A 19930-nucleotide genomic window follows, 5' to 3' on the forward strand; every position below is an offset into this window, starting at 1 on the left:
AGCTAGCCTTGAGTTCCTGGAATTACAGGTATGTGCCACTTGAGAGGGCTTTATTCTTGCTTTTGTTTTTAATTAGTAAGGATTGCATCCATTACACAGTACCCATAAAGTAGAAAAAATGCTTTGAGATAGTTTGTTTGGGGCTTATTTTGAGCACACAATGAAGTATAGAGAAGTGTTAAAGGAAGCAAAGTCAACATAAATGATAGGGGACAAGAGGGATGGATTGGGACCCTTTACATTCTATATTGTATGGGCACATTGTACTTTAGATTATAGGAAGGAATTTGCATGTATATGTTAATGGACTAACTTATATAGTGTTAACCATTTGTTCTAGTTAACTCCCCTCTCCTAGGACAGATGCCCCTGGAGGAATACAGGTTAACTTTTACAGGAATGACCCCAGAGATGACCACTCAGACAATTCATAGCCAGCTGAAATTACTACATTTTGGTGGTGGTGGTGGGGGGGACAGGGTTTCTCTGTAGCTTTGGAGCTTGTCCTGGAACTAGCTCTTGTAGACCAGGACCTCGAACTCACAGAGATCCACTCGCCTCTGCCTGGATTCCTCTGCTGGAATTAAAGGCATGTGCTACCACCACTCAGCTTCCAGCTGAAATTCTTTATTCCAGCCAGTTAGGCTACACTCAGGTATTCAGGACATAAGTGTAGCCCTGATTATTTAGAGCAAAAGGCTTCTGAAAACAAAATCTGTACCCTGGTCTCTCATTTGGCAGCCGCAGGTGGTTGAACAGAAGCTACGACAAATTGGCTGGGGCATCTTGACCTCGGGTTCCTAGAATAGAGTCGGCTGATTTTCTACAGGATTCTCCATCAAGGAGAGAAATTCAAGTTAAAACTGAAATGGCCTCAGCAAGAACCCAAGGTGGAGAAACCGCTGCACTGTCTTGTCCTGTCATATGCTATCAGCAAAAACTAACTAGATTCGGCGTTTGTCCATGTGTCTGAGCCCAGCAATCCACAGAATGAGAGAAAAAAAAAATGTGTCTGAGCCTAGAAAGCCACAGAATGAGAAAAAAGAATGCCAGGGATGATATCAAGACAAGTCTTAGAAATATGGCTGGACACTTGAGCAGAGGGGTAAGACTAAGCTCCGAAATGACTGCCTCCTTTCTTCCCCTTTACCTGCCTCCTTCAGCGTGTGCTCCGGACAGATCAGGGTTCTTTTGTTTTGATTTTTTTGCTTTCAAGATCTACCTTCTCGGACTGCTGGCTCTTTGGTAAAGCGCATCTTGAAGATTCAATTCCTGTCTCTGCTCAGCGGCCTTTGTGGTGACAGCCAGCACAAACGCCAGCATTCTAGCTACACAAGAACGAGTGCTTAACCTGGCCCCTGCTACAAATAAATTAGGAAACCTTAAGGGTGTTCTGAGTGACCTTATGGACTCTGTCTCTGAACTGTCTAGTTGAAGGACATGAATATTAGCCACTTAGCTCCCATCAACCGTCCCACTCTCGTGATGCCGACCATACTGCTTGCTCCTGTAGGTTTGTGGCAGTTTCCTGAAAACTGAAACATTGCCTCCAGGAGGGAGAGAGCTTCATAGGGGTCATTTGCAAAAAGAAACTTGCAAGACTCTGAAAGGCTTCTCCCCAGCTTTACGGAATCAGTAAACAGCTGTTGGAGGAGACTGACTAGCCTGGCTGTCTGGATGAGCTCTTGCAACTTTTGCAGAGCTCCAGAGATGCACCTTTCCTGAGGGATTCACTACTTTTGAAATCCCTTAACTAACCACTCCCCCATACTCCTGTTAGAAACCCCAATTTAAAGCTCATAACTGGATCACCGTGTCGGACTTTGGTTGCATCCCCCCAGGAAAAGTTTGTCACAACAAATTTGGTGACCCCACAGGGACTTGACAGAACCAAGGATAAGTTGGGGAGGAGCTATTGCATGGTCCTGTTTATAGACAGCAAGGCATGCAATGGAGGCTGAGCAAGCTTGGGGGGGGGGGGGCTCGTCTGAGAAGAGAATTCCATACAGCAGAATCCTCACTCCCAAGCCCTACCCCACCTCCCAGCACATGGGGTACTTGCTAGTGTGCCCTTTTGCTAGGGCAGTGGTTGCATGGCTCCTGGTAGGAGTGATAAAATAAGTACCTAATTCAGAGACACCGGGAGTTGGGGTGTCAGAGGAAGCCCAGGAAGGCAGTCATCATCTCTGTGGTTTGGGGTGGCATGCTTGTCTGATGAGTGAAATCTAATGTGTGACTGTGGAGATGCCCTGAGAACAGTGAAGATTTAGAGTCAATTTTCATCTTTGAGACTAGAAATTGAACAGAAAAGTTGCAAGCACCTTTGGAGGTTGTCTGGCTGCTGCTATGTAGAAGAAATGCTTCTGAGGCAGGGACTGGAGCCTGTTAGTGTAAAGGAGGAATTACAGGAAAAGCAGACAAATTCTCCTTGTTAGACTCTGATTTGGCAGGTATGTTTGATAAAAGAAAGGAAGAGATAGAGGTGTTGGTTTGTCATTTCTTTCTTTTTATTTTTTTTGTTTTGTCTTGTCTTGTTTTTCTTTTTTTTTTTTTTTTTTGGTTTTTCGAGACAGAGTTTCTCTGACGCTTTGGAGCCTGTCCTGGAACTAGCTCTTGTAGACCAGGCTGGCCTTGAACTCACAGAGATCCGCCTGCCTCTGCCTCCCGAGTGCTGGGATTAAAGGCGTGCGCCACCACCTCCCGGCCTTGTATTGTTTTTCGAGACAAAGTTTCTGTGTGTAACAGCCCCCGCTCTACTGGACTTGCTCTGTAGACCAGGCTGGCCTCGAACTCACAGAGATGTGCCTAACTCTGCCTCCTGAGTGCTGGGATTAAAGATGTGTGCCAGTTTTGCCATTTCTTATAGCTGTGGCACCAAAAGGAAAATACAACTTAGGTGTGTGCCAAAGGGCCCTTCTTGGGATCTAAGAACTTAAAAGCCATGAGAAGAGCTAAAAAGTGAGGAAGAGAAGGAGACTTTGGTAGAAGTGAGAAAAGGAGCGCCCAGAAGCAGTCTGACTGCTGTGGAGGCACTGTGATGCTTGCTGCACAAATGAGTACTGAAGAGAGAATCCTCAATGCAGTACGCCAGGCACAAAGGAATGAACATTGCACACGTTCTAGGCCTAGCACAGTCAAATCAAGACACAGAAAAGAGAGCAGTGGTTACTTGAGTCTGGGGTAGACAAATTTGGCAGAGATTGTTTCATGGAGAGTTACAATTTGGGATACTGAAAAAGTTCTTGACATGACTATAATAGTAATAGCCATACAACAATTTGAATGAGTTAAAATGGTAATTTAATGTTATATGACTGTCACAATACAAAACACTTCATAAAACGTTTGCATGCAAAAAGACAGGTTATAGACTGGAAGAACATATTTGAGAGGACATGTTGAGTACATTTAGAACTTACAAAGAACACTGAAAACTCAATATAGGCAAGTCTCATGTTTACTGGAAACACAGTTCCAAAGCAGCAAGGACATCATGTCTGGATGATATATGTATGATAATAAAAGCATCCTTTACTGTTAAAATTTGGCAATGATTGTCTAGGCCTTCCATGTGTCAGTCTTTCTGTTGTCAGGGGGCCTTTGCCTCAGGTTCATGCCTGACGGCTGGTTCTGACATCAAGGGTGATAAAAGTTAAAATGACTGTGACAGTGTCTCAGCATCAGAAAACTGACAGTGTGGGTGGCTACTTAGGATGGGAGGCAGGAAGACTCCAAATTCAAGATCTGTTCGCTACAGAGAGAGAGTTCAAGGCCAGCCTGGGCAGCCTAGTGACATCCTGCATCAAAATAAAGAATAAAGAAAAGCAAACAAAAATCAATCATGTTATGAAGATTATGGCTTTTGTTTGGTTGTTGTTTTGATTTTTTTTCTTTTTTTTCCTAACCTCCGCTCATATCGATTTTTTTTTTAAGGCACCTAGGATCTTACTCTAGATTAGTTTTATATTAAGGATATGTTGTAGCTAGTTCAATTTTATATCCCAACCTATAAATGTTTCTTCATATTTTATTGACAATATAAGTAAACATTTCACTTTGCTATCATTAATGTGTTCATTGCAAAGCACTAATATGTTCAAAAATCCTTTTTGGTGTTGCTATTTCTTTGCAACAGGCTTTCAATTCTGCAGCCCAGGCTTGCCTGAGGTTTACATTGTAGTCCAAGCTGGCCTTGTGCTCATGGAAATCTGCCTGCCCCAGCTTGCTAAGTGCAGGTATGTTTGGAGCAGTGAGACCCCAGATCCTGAATTCCCTAATCTGAGTGCCTGCACAGCTGCTCTGAGCACGAGACCTTCAGGAGTTCCTGTTGACAGCAGAGTGGCTTCTGGTGGGTTTGGCTGGGGCGTGGCTATCTCTATATAATCTGCCCCTGAACACGATAGAGGGGGCATTCTTGGGGAATTCAAGGATGACCTCTGTCGCTGTCTCTCTGTCTGTGTGTGTCTGTGTATTTTAACCTCCAGCCCCTTGCCCAAAGATCGCCAACTGGGTGTCAGCGCACAGAGCGCAGACACGGGGGCGCGGTGGTGTGCGCGGCACGGGTATGAGCTACCGCTCCTGGTGCCAAACATCTTTTTTTTTTCTTCATGTTTTTGTGTGTGTGTTGCAAGTACTGGGGATTGAAGTCAGGTTCTCAAGCTTGCCTGGCAAGCAACTTCACCAGCTGAGTCATCCCTCCATACCTATCTCAGATCTTTTTTTTTTTTCCTTTTGAGACAGGGTTTCCCTAATGTAGCTCTAGCTGTCCTGGAACTCACTCTGTAGACTAGGCTGGTCTAGAATTCATAAAGACCCTATCTCAGATTTTGACATGCCTTCCCCACTAATCCTAATCACTTCTTGCTTTTAGTTTAAAGATGTGTGTCTTTTCACTTGAACACAAAGGCTACTGGAAGACTACAGATCGCCCTAATTTAATATCGCTGTGTATCAGGGAATAGGAAGCCTGAGAAATGGACAGATGTGGGAAGATCTACACTACAATCAGCCACATGTTCATTTAGTTCACTTATTAAGTTCACAGTCATACAGAGTTCACGGTATGGAAAAACTATCATTATATAATTTTAAAAATAGCTCACCTTGCACCACCTAGGCAGATAGGAGAAAGTTTTAAATACCATGAGAATTTAAGAACATGGTACAAGAATAAGAAGTGAACGTAATGCCACAGAAATAGTGCCAGCAGGTAAGGCTTCCCCGGGGCACAGGGCTAACAGATGTTCAACTTTAAAAAAAATTGCTATTTGGAAAGTACAAGTTAAATCAAAAGAAAATGAAGTATGCTTGTATATTCAGAGTTCTCTAAATGGGTTGAAGTCAGCAGGGATTCTGTAGATTTAGATGCCCCAGGTCTCCAGAGAGTTGTTTACTTCCTGAGTTTAAGGAGCTTAAGAAGCCCAGAGCTCAAAGAATGAATTGCAATGAGGACCATCCTAACACCTCACTGAATGACTTCATCACAACAATAGAATTCTTGCCTGATGTATAGAGATGCAAAATACACAGATATGTTAAAAAGATCATCTTCCCACATTCTCACCTCTACACAACGGTGAAAGGAAAATTTACTTTGGCATCTCACTAGTAACTAAGGCCTTCTACTGTAACATGCTTTGACATGTTAGAATACAAGCCCTACAAGTTATAACAAGTTAACATGAACTTTGCAAAATAACAATTGTTCAGAATAGTAACTAGAAATTTTCACAACTGATACATAGTTAGGAACCAGTCTTTTCCTTTAAATAACTCAAAACTTTAACAAACAGCAATATATTTTTGGTACATTATTAAGACTCATGTTCATATTCTTTTACAGATGCAATCTAAATGTAGATTTTATATAAGGAAATAATAGCACATTACAAAACAAAAGCACTAGCAAACAAAAGCAAGTCTTTTTAATTACACAAAACATAGAGAATATGAAATTACAACACTATTTAAGAAGCATTTTAAAAATTCATTTCAGTACTTTAACTTCATTCATATATGTATGCGTGTGAATAAGTGGCTCATGTGTGTGGCTGCCACAGAAGGGAGAGGAAGGGGTTGGATGCCCTGGAGTTGGAGTTGTGATGTCCTGGAGGTTATCCTTGTAGTTAGGGGACAGCAGCAGAAAAGATGACATCCAATCAGGATGCTCATGGCTACTCAGCCAAAGCCATACACTCAGAGATATAAGTGTTCACCAGCACCATCCTTTGCTTGCTTCATAATCGTATCTCTGGATCTTCATAGTAAAATGGGTTAAATCTGTTACAGTCTTAATAGCCAATGTACTCAGTTCTGGACCTTGTGTGCTCAACTTCTGTTCAAATTTTATTTCCTCACATTTACAGTTGATCCATACTCAGATGGTCCTACAACAATCCAATTTCATCTATCTGAGTTCCCAGATCATCCTCCAATGCCTGGAAGTCAGCAGGACTGGAGACCCTAAACCCCTTTATAATCCCAGTGTCAGCTGGAAGCAGCTAGATTGACTTGATGTCCATATTCTAAATAATTTTAGGGTCTCAACTTTTGAGGGGAGAATACTATTTAGCTAGACACATGTTAGCAGGCTTGAAGGCAACTAAGGAAGGACCTCTCTTGCACAGAATCTTTCTCCTTCAAAATTTGAGACTGGCCAGGCAGTAGTGGTGCACAGCTTTAATGCCAGCACTCAGGAGGAAGAGGCAGGCAGTTGTCTCAGTTTGAGGTCAGCCTAGTCTACAGAGTGAGTTCCGGGACCACTAGGGCAACGCAGTGCAACTCTGTCTTAAAACACACACTCCCCCAACCACACACAAGGTCCCATTGATGAGGATGCCACTCTTGTCCAGAGACAACAGTTACCAGGATGACAGCTGTGCCCACCCTTTCACCTGTTGTGAGAAATAATGGTATTCACTTTAGAATAAGGATACTGGGCCGGGCAGTGGTAGCACATGCCTTTAATCGCAGCACTCAGGAGGCAGAAGAAGAGTTCTAGGCCAGCCAGCTCTACAGAGTGAGTTCCAAGACAGTCAAGGCTACACAGAGAAACCCTGTCTCAAGGGGGAAAAAAAGATTACCGAATGGTTTTACAAGAACAAAGTTGGGTGGGTAAGATTGGGGGAATAGATCTAAAAGGAATGTGGAGTAGGGGTGAATATGATCAAAATACATTGTAAGAAAAAGAACTAATAAAAAAAAAGGGAGGAAAGAGTGCTGGAAACACAGAGAAGTGAAAACAAAGTGGTTTACTTTATGACTTTGCCTCAGTCTGGAATGGCAGGTGAGCTGACCGAGTGCGTGAAGTTTATACACCCTAGCACATGACCTTCCCTCAGGAGGACACACTCGTAACATTTCATCTAAGTATTATTTTTCCCTGCCTCGCATTTGTTTTTTTTTTCCTCAACCAAAAGGTGTGTGTGGGTTCATCTCTACATTTTACATCTTGTTTATTTGAAAGCTTATCAGATGCATAACCTTGCAGGCAAGCTTACCTCTGAGTAATTTAATTCTCTCCACTTCTAGGTGGTGGTGGTGGTGGTGGCTGGTGTAGGTTAGCAGAGTTTGGGGGTAGAGAATAGCTAGCCCAGCAGGGATGAGAAGGTAATGGCAGGGACTAGTGTTTTCTGCTCCTTTGTAGCTGGACTTAAAGCTTGATGCACTTTTGAAAATGATGAGAAGGTGATGGCAGGGACTAGTGTTTTCTGCTCCTTTGTAGCTGGACTTAAAGCTTGATGCACCTTTGAAAATGAACCACCTATGGTATTCTAGCAGCTGTCTGAGAGAAACCAAACTCAGGAATGTTAGCCAGGGCCATGCTATTTTGCAACATTCTTCCAATAACTTGCTTTTCTAGATTCTTGTTCTCTCCACCCTCATAGCTGCTTCAGTTTATAGGCCCCAGGCTAATAGGCTCACTTCTTTCCCCACTGCCAGTCAGGATGAGACAGCAAGTAAGTCAGTCCATCAGTCATGTGGTGTGGGACTTATCCTTTTCTCTAAAATGATAATAAGGGACCCTCACGCTGCCATGTGGGCCTTATCTTTCCAAATGGCCCCCACCACGCTGCTCTGTCAATCAATGACATTAAGAATCTCTTACTGAAATAGGAAAAAAGCTGAAGGTCCGTGTGTCCTTCACAGTGTAGATTATCAGGGAAGTGATCTGGAGCCCAGCAGAAACCGGGGCCAGGAGGCCTCCAGTCACTCTCAAGAAAGCAATCATTTGGGGACCACAGAGTGCAGAGAAAGAGAGAATGAAACAGATGGCCAGGTTGGGATGAATCTGTAGAAAATGTCTCCAAGGCTCTGGCAGCCATCTGACTAGGAGCTCTCCTCTTTGAAGCATCTCCACCAAATCAAGGACATTTGGAGGTGACGCTCAAGATGTCTGCCTGTAGTCAGCCACCAGCAGGATGAGAATGGTGAAAGTGTTGAGCAAGATCAGGACAGGATCCACCGGCAGCACTTGCAGGCCAGGCTGCAGCCAACATGGTCGGGGAACCCACCACAGACAGCAAGTGGCATTTAATGCAGATTGTGTATCGTGCAGTTTTACTGAATTTGAAGCTTCCAACCAAACATCGAGTTGTAATATCATAATTTCTAGGTGGAGTCTTTGGGGTGTGCCATGTAATGCTATGTCAAGCATTGCATGCGAGCAGTGGTAACAACCCATCCTGTCTTCCAGTTGGGTGCCTCGTATTAATTTTTCTTGCCTAACTGCTCTGGTTAATATGTCTGCTGAATAAACGTGCTGTAAGTTGGAATGCCTGTCTAGTTCCAGATCTGAGAAAGCTCCTTCCATTCAGTATTTATTAGTGTCGGCTGTAGGATTGTTATATGTGGCCTTTATCACCTTGCACATTCTGTACCAGTTTGTATAGAGAGCTTATCCTTTCTCTACTGGAAACTTTTGCCTTTCACTATGGTAACAAATGACTTTATGTTGAAGCATCATTGCATCCGTGAGATCACTCTTACTTGACTGTGCTGAATAGTCTTGTTAATGTTGTTGGATATAGTTACTAGTGTTTCACTGAGGGTTATACATGTTGTGTTCAAAATAAGGATGTTAGCCAGGCGGTGGTGGCGCACTCCTTTAATCCCAGCACTCGGGAGGCAGAGGCAGGCGGATCTCTGTGAGTTCAAGACCAGCCTGGTCTACAAGAGCTAGTTCCAGGACAGGCTCCAAAGCCACAGAGAAACCCTGTCTAGAAAAACCAAAATAAGGATGTTAGCTTGGAGGTTTCTCGTTTTGTGCCATTTTGGTTTGGATGCCTGTTGTGGATGGACCACACTGTCCTCCACCATGACATGGCCATTGCCTTCCTGAATCAGGTTAGCTATGATTATAATGGGAGGAGACATTCCTTCAGTGAAGGAGGGGGAAGGTCATTCAACCTCTGCTCCAGCCAGCATCACACCCTAAACTGCCTGCAATCGGGCCAGCTGCCTGTGGTCTCAGATGCTAGAGGAAATAGGAGGTGGAGGTTGGGCTGAAGGGGGAACTCCATCCATGCAGCTTTCAGAAGGCTATCATCTATGCAGGGGTGTGACTTTTCGGTAATGGAGAGACTGTTATTTACATTCCTGTAAATAACCCCTCATCAATGCTCCTGTAAATTAGCTTAGTAAACTCAATGGTTCACTAAACTGGACTCAAATGGAATTCTTTTCTTTTTCTCCCCCCCCCCCCGATGGACTGTTGTTGCCCTGTCTGGAGAAAATAGATGCTTGTTTCCACACCCCCAGAAAAGGTAACACTATGTAGTTCTGGCTGGGCTGGAGCTCACTATAGCCACCAGGCTGGCCTTGATTGCAATGCTTCTCCTGTCTCTAGCTCCCAAGTGCTGGGACTGTGGGAAGGCACCATTATGCCTGGCCATTTCTTTTCTTTTGTTGAAATAATTTGAAAACTGGTGTCAACATTTCCACCTTCCTTCTCTCTTTCTTCCTACCACCATGCTTGTTTCCTTTTTGGTTTTGGTTTGTTTTTATTTTTTGATTATTTACTTTAGTTTTTGTTTGTAGGTTCCTTAAATTATCCCTAAAACAACTTAAAGTTGGAATACTCTATTTTTTGTTTGTTTGTTTGATTGGTTGGTTTTTCGAGACAGGGTTTCTCCGTGTAACAGTCCTGGCTGGCCTCAAACTCACAGAGATCCGTCCGTCTCTGACTCCTGAGTGCCAGAATTAACGGAATGCACCACCACCGCTGCCCGGCTACTCTATTTTAAAATACTAAAAACTTAATTTTGATAGAAACGTTTCTACATATTAGCACATTCCTTCTTCTGATATTGACTTTTTGATATAATTTGAGCAATTTGAATGTTTTTGCTATGTGCACCTTCATAAATCACTGTGCTTATTTTAACATTTTTGTTTTGAAATATTTATGTAAAAACTTGTTCAATACACTATTTTATTCTCTTTTTAATCAGAATGTGTACTTAACTCCTGTGTATCAATACATTCTAATTTTTTTATTCTATATCCTCATTTTTCCACCTGGCAAATTATTTAATTAATAATGAGAACCTAGGGTTGTTTTCTTCTCATAAAACACATAGAATGCTGGAATAATTTTTGCCATTTACTTCAGTGCTTGTTTCATTTATAAGTTCTGTTCTTTCTTTTATCCAAAAAGTGGAATTTGGGAATCATCCCCCAGGCAGTGGGTCTCATCTTGTAGTCAGTTTCTTTTACTAATCTTCTTGGTATTTTGTCTCCCCCCATTCTCCAACCTGGAGCTGAGGACACAATCCACAGTCTAGCTAGCAACCACTACCGCTGAGCTAAATCCTCAGCCCTCACTAATCTTCTTTTAGTTGTTGCTCTGACAGAACAGGACAGTTTTCCTTTTTGTTTTTTTTTTCCTCCTTATTATCTGCAAACTCTTACTCTCCTATATTCACGCTCTTATATTCAGACTGTTTTCTTTTACCTTGATGATTCCACTTTTTACATGGCGTGCTAGAACATTATGAGTATAAGACAAAGACAATATAGCCAACTTGCACACATCACACAGACTTTCTCGGGAAATTACATTTCCCATAAATGAAGAACAATACCCAAGCCCATTAGCATTGCATGTTATCACATGCATAGACTTGTGTTATGAGCACAGTCATGGAAACATTGTTTTTATCTGTTACAAATTGCAGAGAAAGGCCATGCATAAAGGAATAGCAGCAAGGATGTCACTATAATGACGGATGCAAATGCTGCAATAAAACCCATTGCTTTATTTGCTAATTTGAAAAATTAATTTCCAAAAGACTTCATGAATGATTTTATTTTACATGTGATGAACTTTGTTTATTTCCTTACTACTTGGAAACAAGTTGTATGCTATAAAAAAATAATAAACTGGAGGGCATTGGCCGTTATTGTGAACTTAAGCAAACCAACTCAGAGTAGAAATCCTGCGCAAACAAGAGCGCATTAATAATGTGTAAGAAGCCTCAAAGTGTAGAGAAGAAATTTCGCTGGCACCAAAAACAAAGAAATCAAAGCGGCTAAAGGGAAGCCAGGGCAAAAAAATGTGGCCAAACAAGCACAAAGGGAAGTTTGGAGGGGGAAGGGCTGCCTGCAGGAAGCCAAAACATCTAGCCAAAAAGAAAGTGATGATTCACTGCCCCCCCAGCACCACAAAGGCACCTTTTCCTTGCAAGCACACCATGGTTTGCTGAATTTTATCCCAGTTCAAGAGATGAAAGCATTCAGGACTACTGTTGTATCTTGCCTTCCCTTTGGGATCCTTTTTCTTCACTAAGTCTCATCTAGTCATATCTTTTGCTTAATTACCTATTTTTCCTCTTAACTCTTTCAAACCATAATGACTAGGGCTTTATTGTTTATATGCAATGAAAGTTAGAGTTCTTCTGAATTGTTTGTGGTATATTTTATCATAAATGTTTTTATTTACAGTTACATATTTAAATGTATCTTTAAGGACTTTAGTATTAAAAAAAGTGACTGCAAAAAAAAAATGACTGCACCTAGACATGGTGATGAAAACCTTAAATTCAACCTAAAACTCAAGAGGCAGAGGCTGGGAGATCTCTGAATTCCAGGACAGTCTGGTCTACAGAGCCAATTCCAGGGCAGCCAGGCTAAACCAAGAAACCTTGTCTCTTAAAACAAAGCAAACAAAAAATTACCGCAACTTTTATTTCTCATTGTATAGTCTGAATAAAATTATTAATAATCATTTGATCCTCAATTATTCTTCCATTCTGGCCCTTTTTGGCAGATAAAGCATATTTTAGACAAAACAGTATTATCATGAAGACCAGTCATAAAAAACAAAGGCGTTCAGAAAGACAAGGTTAAAAAGTCTATCCAGGAGCCAGGAAGACGACTCAGTGGGTCAACATGTCTGCCTCAGGAATCTTGTGGCTAGCAACACTATGTCTGCTCACCTAAAAGCAGGACGCGCTAGGAGGACGACGCGCAAGGACGCTGCGCAAGGACGCTAATATTTTCATGCCACCTAACAGCACAGTATCCATCTCTCAGCCCATGTTTCAATGAAGGAGTAATTTTAACTATCAAGTTTAATTATGAATCAAACTTCTCTTTTTTCTTTTTTTGCTACTACTGGGGACTGAACCTAAGACCTCAGTCATGCTAGTAAAGCACTCTGCCGCTGAATTACAAACACTAGCAGTGGCGTTATACCTCCTGATCCATGGGAGTGCTGATTGAAATAGCAACACTGGGGTTTTAGGGCATTGAATGTAGTGATGGAGCACTTGAGTTGTGTGTTCCATCCACCTTCTCATAGGAAAAAAAATATCAAAATTAACAGGAGTTTGGACAAAACTGATTCCAACCCTAATGGTGATCTTGGAGATGGGTCAAGATTTTAGTAGATTAAGAAACCTCAGCTGTAGTAAAAATATCAAAAGTAATTCGGCCTCTGTGAGCCGAAGCCTTGCCGAGCGAGCGGTTGAGTGTTCGCCATCTGAGCGAGCGGTTGAGTGTTTGCCATCTTAGGAGGAAGTTCTCGTCCGTGGCGCACCTGGCCCCGGCGAACCCCTTCAACGCACCGCAACTGCAGCTGGTGCAAGATGGCCTCTCGGGTCCCCGCAGCCCCCAGGGCCCGACCCGGCATTCCCGCCACCTACCTGCTGCCGCCACCTACCTGCTGCTGCCGCCGTGGAAGAGTACAGTCGTGAATTTGGCTCCATGAAGTATTATGCACTGTGTGGCTTTGGTGGAGTCTTAAGTTGTGGGCTGGCACACACTGCTGTTGTTCCCCTGGATTTAGTAAAATGCAGCATGCAGGTGGACCCTCAGAAGTACAAGGGCATATTTAATGGCTTCTCCGTCACCCTGAAAGAAGATGGTGTTCGTGGTTTGGCGAAAGGATGGGCCCCAACTTTTATCGGCTATGCAAGTTCGGGTTTTACGAAGTCTTCAAAGCCTTGTACAGCAACATGCTTGATGAGGAAAACACCTATCTGTGGCGCACATCACTATATTTAGCTGCTTCTGCCAGCGCTGAATTCTTTGCTGACATTGCCCTGGCTCCTATGGAAGCTGCTAAAGTTCGGATCCAAACCCAGCCTGGCTATGCCAACACATTGAGGGAGGCTGTTCCCAAAATGTATAAGGAAGAAGGCTTGAATGCGTTCTACAAAGGTGTGGCTCCTCTGTGGATGAGACAGATCCCATACAGCATGATGAAGTTCGCCTGCTTTGAACGTACTGTTGAAGCATTGTACAAATTTGTGGTTCCTAAGACCCGAAGTGAATGTACAAAGGCAGAGCGGCTGGTTGTGACATTTGTGGCAGGTTACATAGCTGGAGTCTTCTGTGCAATTGTTTCTCACCCTGCTGATTCTGTGGTCTCTGTGCTGAATAAAGAGAAGGGGAGCACGGCATCCCAGGTCCTGCAGAGATTGGGCTTCAGAGGTGTGTGGAAGGGCCTCAAGGTCTCCTTCAGGCTTCCCAGGTCCTGCAGAGGTAAGATGGCTTCCCCCTAAGGAAGAGCACTGCTTGGGGAGGAGGCGCTCTTCCACCCATTCACGTTTATTTCCTCTCTGCACCAGGTGTGTGGAAGGGGCCTCTTTGCCCAAATCATCATGATTGGCACTCTGACTGCACTGCAGTGGTTCATCCACGACTCCGTGAAGGTCTCCTTCAGGTTCTCTGGCCCTCCTCCACCTGAGATGCCAGAGTCTCTGAAAAAGAAGCCTGGGTTAACTGAGTAGATAGTACATCAGAGAAACATGGACTGAATCTGCTTGTTGATCAGTGTTGAAGAAAATGCAAAGGAACTTTTATATATTTGACAACGTAGGAAATTGTCTGTTCCTGATATAATTACTGTAGTACCCTTGCTTAAAGCAAGAGTTTCAAACTTACTGCTAAATAAACCCATCCACTCAAAAAATATATATATATCCAAAGTAGAATTAGGAAAGGAGTCTAAAGATGTTACTGAATCATTGGGCTTGGTGGGATGGCTCAGCAGGGAAGAGGACCAGCTGCTCTAACAGGTTAGGTTCCCAGTGCCCACATGGCAGCTCACATCTGCCTGTAACTCCAACTTCGGGGCAGCTGACTTATTTTTCCAGTTTCTGTGAGCATATGCGAGCATACATGCATGCACATGCATGCATGTGTCCCCCCTTGGAAAAAATAAATCCTAAAAAAAAGATATTGCGGAATTGCTGCAATTTTATGAACAAAACTCATGGATGGGGAGTTTGTTTTGCTTTCTTATAAGAAAAAGACCAGGTTTCTTTTCTGCCTGGCGAAGATACTGCAAACACTTCGTGTCACAAAGAATTGAAACTACTACACTCGCTTAGTTGATAACACAGTACAAGCGTGCATGAAAGCAATAGCTGAACTGAAGCTCAAACAGAGCATGCTGCAGAGAAATTTTGTCATGAGAGGAAGAGGCAAGTGATTCAGCAAACTGTATTGTTTTATGTCAACAAATGCTCAGCTATGCATCACTATGGGCCAAAGGAGGGACTTTCAGACAAAAGGTTTATTCAAGCCAGTGGCACAGTATGGTCTGAGGTAGTGCTTTAGGCTACCCAGGGAAAGCAAAGGGTGTTCTTTTAAGATCCCGTAGTGAGGGAGAAGTGTGCCACAAAAAAGCCCCAAGTTGGGCTGAAGAGATGTCTCAGCGGTTAAAAACATTGGCTGCTCTTCCACAGGACCTGAGTTCAATTTCCAGCACCCACACAGCAGTTCACAACTGTCTGTAACTCTAGGATCCAGGGGACCTGATACCCATGGCAAAATGCCAACGCACATAAAATAAAAATTAAAGAAAGCCCCAAGTTGGTTGGTATTACCAAGCTGGGATAAAAGGCACTATAAATTTTGTGGTTTGAGCTGGGCTAGGTACATCTCAAGCACATCTTAAGATAAAAAAAGCATCTGGAGGTGGTGGCGCACGCCTTTAATCCCAGCACTTGGAAAGCAGAAACAGATGGATCTCTGTAAATTCCAGGCCAGCTTGGTCTACGAGCAAGTTCCAGAACAGGCTCCAAAGCTATAGAGGAAACCTGTCTCGAGGGGAAAAAAAAGCATCTGGAAAATTCCGCAGGACAGTGAGCCTAGTCAGTACATGACTTATGCATTGTACCAGTTCCCAGCAGCTTCTAGGCCCTGGACGCCGCGGAAGCCGAGTATGCCCTTGCCTGCAGCTCTCTCTGTTTGGGGCCTTGCTGCCTGGAAGGCCCATTTCTGAGGACATACTCCTCACTTTTTTTTGTTTTGTTCTGTTTTGTTTTTAGAGACAGGGTTTCTCAGCTTTGAAGCCTATAGACCAAGCTGGCCTCAAACTCACAGGGATCTGCTTGCCTCTGCTTCCCAAGTGCTGGGATTAAAGGCGTGCGCCACCACTGCCTGGCCACACTCCTCATTTACATGACATAATATTTTCAGCCTTTTTGTCTGTGTAAAAGGAACAGAGGGACAATTTTATAGAAAAGGAGGTGGTGGCGGAGGCTAGGTGGCACTGAGATCATTCTGGCCACTTGCTGCTGAAGTAAGACATCGTTATCAAGTGGCAGTCTTTGAATCAGAGGCAGGTATCTGAATTCACACATCGGGGATAGTACAGGCTTGGTGGTTTGATAAATCTGGATGGTGGACTAGAGAAGGACTTATCAAAGTGGTGACAGCTGGCTGGGTAATACAGTTGGGTGGTGCATGCCTTTAATCCCAGCACTTGGGAGGCAGAGGCAGGCGGTGTACAGAGTGAGTTCCAGGACAACCGGGACTATTACATAGAGAAACCCTGTATTGAAACGAAAAAAAAAAGTGGTGACAGCTGGCATGAGACAGTCGCTCAGGATGAGTTCTAAAACCATTTGTTCCAGAATTCTGATAACCTCTTCCAGTTTTTGAAATACAGCCAACTCTGTTTCTGTAACCTGACCCAGCCAGAATGACTTACAGAAAAACACTCTACTGCTTTCCCCCCAAAGAGTCCAAGTCCCCTTTTCTGTAGTCAAGTAATTCAGGACGCTTCTATTTTGAAGAGTGATCCCTGACAAAAAAATCAACCCCTACCTGATACTAGACTCTTTTTTTTTCTTTTTAAATATTTATTGTATGTGCATGAGTGTTTTGCTTGTATATACGTATATGTGCCACATGAGTGCCCAGTGCCTGCAGACGCCAAAAGAGTGTGTTGGACCCCCTAGAACTCTTGGACTTAGAGTTGCAGGCAGTTGCAGGTGCTAGGAACTGGCAGGGGACCTGAGCCCTTACCCCCACCCCCTGCCAAAGCTGGTCTCCAGCAAGGAACTAAAGCTAGATTCTCTGAAAGAGCAGCAAGTGCTCTTAACCTCTGAGTCAGCCCTCCAGTCCCACTCTTAGATTCTTGTTAGACACCGAGAAACTTCATCAAGGATTTCTTGTATGTCTCAGATAAGGAATAAGAGTGCACAGAGGATGCAGTTAGACCCTTATTCCTGTGCCAACATCAGTCATTAACCCTTTGATCATATCGAAAGGATAGGCTTAGTTATGTGTCTTTTATCCTTTATGGACCTGTCAAATGAGCTGGGAAGATTTGGCTATTGGTAGCGGCTAATATGTTGGGGGGCATATGTTTATTGGGGTGAAAGTTCCAGTCTAGCTGATGAGAAGATACAGGTCAAGGTGCCGCTGAAGAAGAAGCCTTGTTCAAATATATAGATGTTAAGGTTAAGGGAGAGGAAATGGAGTAATTGAAAGGATCCTTATTTGGGGGGGGTTGGGGTCATTCTCCCATACTGAAAGGGAGCCCGCTAAGGCTAAGGTTGCCCCCATCAAGTGTTGAAGTGCGATGCCATGGAGTGCACATGGAGGTCAGAGGACAACAGCACTCAGGAGTCAGTTCTGCCACTGGGCTGCTTTCTCCAGGTTAACTGACCTGCAAGCTTCTGGCTGATTCTCCGGTCTCTGCCTCCATCTCTCTGAAGGTGTGCTGGGATTCCAGGTGGGTGCTACTGCATGCAGCTCATGTTGCTGTTGTTGGTTCCAGGAACCAAATTCGGTGATCAGACTTGCACTGCAAGTACTTTTACCCAGTGATCCATCCATCTCCCTGGCCCAGCCCTAAGATCTTGAACTAGGTAGGAGGCCTGAGCTGTCTGCTTTTCTGCAAACTAGACTAGGAGGACTACAGGAGGAGCTGCCTGGTTGTAGGTCCTGCATCAAAATAAAGTGAATGGCATACAGAATCCTGAAAGCCTCTTTTCTCCTTATTCCTTATGTGTTCTTGCCATCTCATACACCATAGAAAAATCACACAAGCTAAAAAAAAAAATCCAAGCCGGGTGGTGGTGGCGCACGCCTTTAATCCCAGCACTTGGGAGGCAGAGGCAGGCGGATCTCTGTGAGTTCGAGACCAGCCTGGTCTACAAGAGCTAGTTCCAGGACAGGCTCCAAAACCACAGAGAAACCCTGTCTCGAAAAACCAAAAAAAAAAAAATCCAAGAAAGAGAGCCATGAAAATATGAAAACCTCTTTTCTCTCCTTCTTTCCGCCCTTGTCTCTTGACACAGGGTATCATGTAGGTCAAGGTAGCCTTGAACTCCATAGGGAGGTAAGTATGACCTCGAGCTTCTGATCCTCGTGCCTCTACCTCCTGCCACAATCACGAGCGTCACCAAGCACAGTTGGAGAATTCATTTTCACAAGGGTGCAAGCATCATACAACTGCAAAGGATGCTGAAATAATCGACCACATTAAAAAAAATCAACCCAATACCTCACTCATTATAAAAATGTTCAGTCAAGTGAATCCTAGATTTAAAAGTACAAGAGAAAAATGATACAGCATCAATAAGGAAAAATAACGGAAAACCTGTACATTGTTTAGAAATGATTTTGCAGGAACAATCCTAATGCTGGTTGCTAAATCTGGGCTGAGACCCTGCTGCCATGAAATCACTTTACACACCAAGTAAAACAAAACAGTGGTTAGAAATGTCATGACCAACGCCTTTAATCCCAGCACTCGGGAGGCAGAGGCAGGTGGATCTCTGTGAGTTCGAGACCAGCTTGGTCTACAAAGCTAGTTCCAGGACAGGCTCCAAAGCCACAGAGAAACCCTGTCTCGAAAAACGAAAAAAATAAAAAATAAAAAAAAAATGTCATGACCAGTTTTCCTTTTGTCAGAGAAAAGTTTTAAAACACCAACTACCACCTCCATTTCAGACTAGAATTAGAGATGCTTCTGTATTTGTGTCTACTTTCATAACACTGCTAGCTATATACTGACACAATTAAATAGACACCAGAATTACTATATACACATGTTTTCTAGCTCACAACTTAGACAGTCCAGAAGCAGTGACAACTCACCAGTTAAAGGACACTCAATACTCACACGCTACCTTCTAAATCCGTTTTTCAGCAACAAACAGTTTGGGGAGAGTTGCAAAAAACTACCCAGATCTTCCTCTCTTCTACAAAATGAAAGAAATCCTTATTCAGTAAAAGAAGGACAACAAACACTGTAGCCTCTGGCCCAGTGTGAAAGCCATCTGACCCTGGTGAATGGACAAAAGGGATCCCAAGGAAAAGGTGGAAATAAATACTTAGTCCACATTTAGGGGAGGGGGCAGAGAATAGGTGTATGAAATAGGACAACACCATAAGACGCAAGGACCTAATTTTTAAGACTAAGACATAATAAATCGGGGACTTGGCTCCAAGATGACCAAAAAAAGGAGAAACAACGGTCGTGCCCAAAACGGCTACGGCCTTGTGCAGCCAATTTGCTGCACTATCTGCGCCCGCTGCGAGCCCAAGGACAAGGACAAGGCTTGTAGAGGCAGCTGCCATCAGGGACATATCCGAAGCAAGTGTCTTCGACGCTTATGTGCTCCCCAAACTCTATGTCAAGCTGCATTACTGTGTGAGCTGTGCTATTCATAGCAAGGTAGTCAGGAATCGATCTCGGGAAACTCGGAAGAACCGAACACCCCCACCACGATTTAGACCTGCTGGTGTTGCACCACGACCTCCACCAAAGCCCATGTAAAGTGGCTTCATAAAGATAGAAGAAAACACCTTGGAAAAATAAAAAGGAACTTAAACTTTAAAAAAAAAAGACATAATAAATCAAGCAAATGAGGCATATTTTCTGCCAGTCACAAGACTAAAGAATGTCATCAAACACTAAAAATCAAGGACTACTCCAGGAGTAAAGACAGTTAGTTACATGGAACATCTTGAAGACCTCTGAGACATAGCACAAAAGCCACCTGAGGGTGACATAATTATTTAGGAAATCAGAGGTTATAGCTCCTTGTCAAACACCCTGTAAAGCTGGGGTATCACTCCAAGAAAAACAAGCCACGTGTTCTGCCTTCAGCTGCAGAGCAGTGGGGCAGATGCGGAGCCCAGGATGCAGGGAGACACAGCCCAGAAAGGCATCCTTAAGAAA

The 19930-nt window shown here is 43.5% G+C and overlaps 2 pseudogenes; both read left to right on the forward strand.

Annotated features, from left to right (window-relative positions):
• Nucleotides 1-1485: 1485 nt before the first annotated feature.
• On the forward strand, nucleotides 1486-14416 carry LOC142841590 (solute carrier family 25 member 3 pseudogene; annotated as a pseudogene).
• Nucleotides 14417-19197: 4781 nt separating this feature from the next.
• LOC142841129 (small ribosomal subunit protein eS26 pseudogene) lies at nucleotides 19198-19614 on the forward strand (annotated as a pseudogene).
• The last annotated feature ends 316 nt before the right edge of the window (nucleotides 19615-19930 follow it).

Source organism: Microtus pennsylvanicus, chromosome X, assembly GCF_037038515.1.
Source record: "Microtus pennsylvanicus isolate mMicPen1 chromosome X, mMicPen1.hap1, whole genome shotgun sequence".
Classification (NCBI taxonomy): Eukaryota; Metazoa; Chordata; class Mammalia; order Rodentia; family Cricetidae; genus Microtus; species Microtus pennsylvanicus.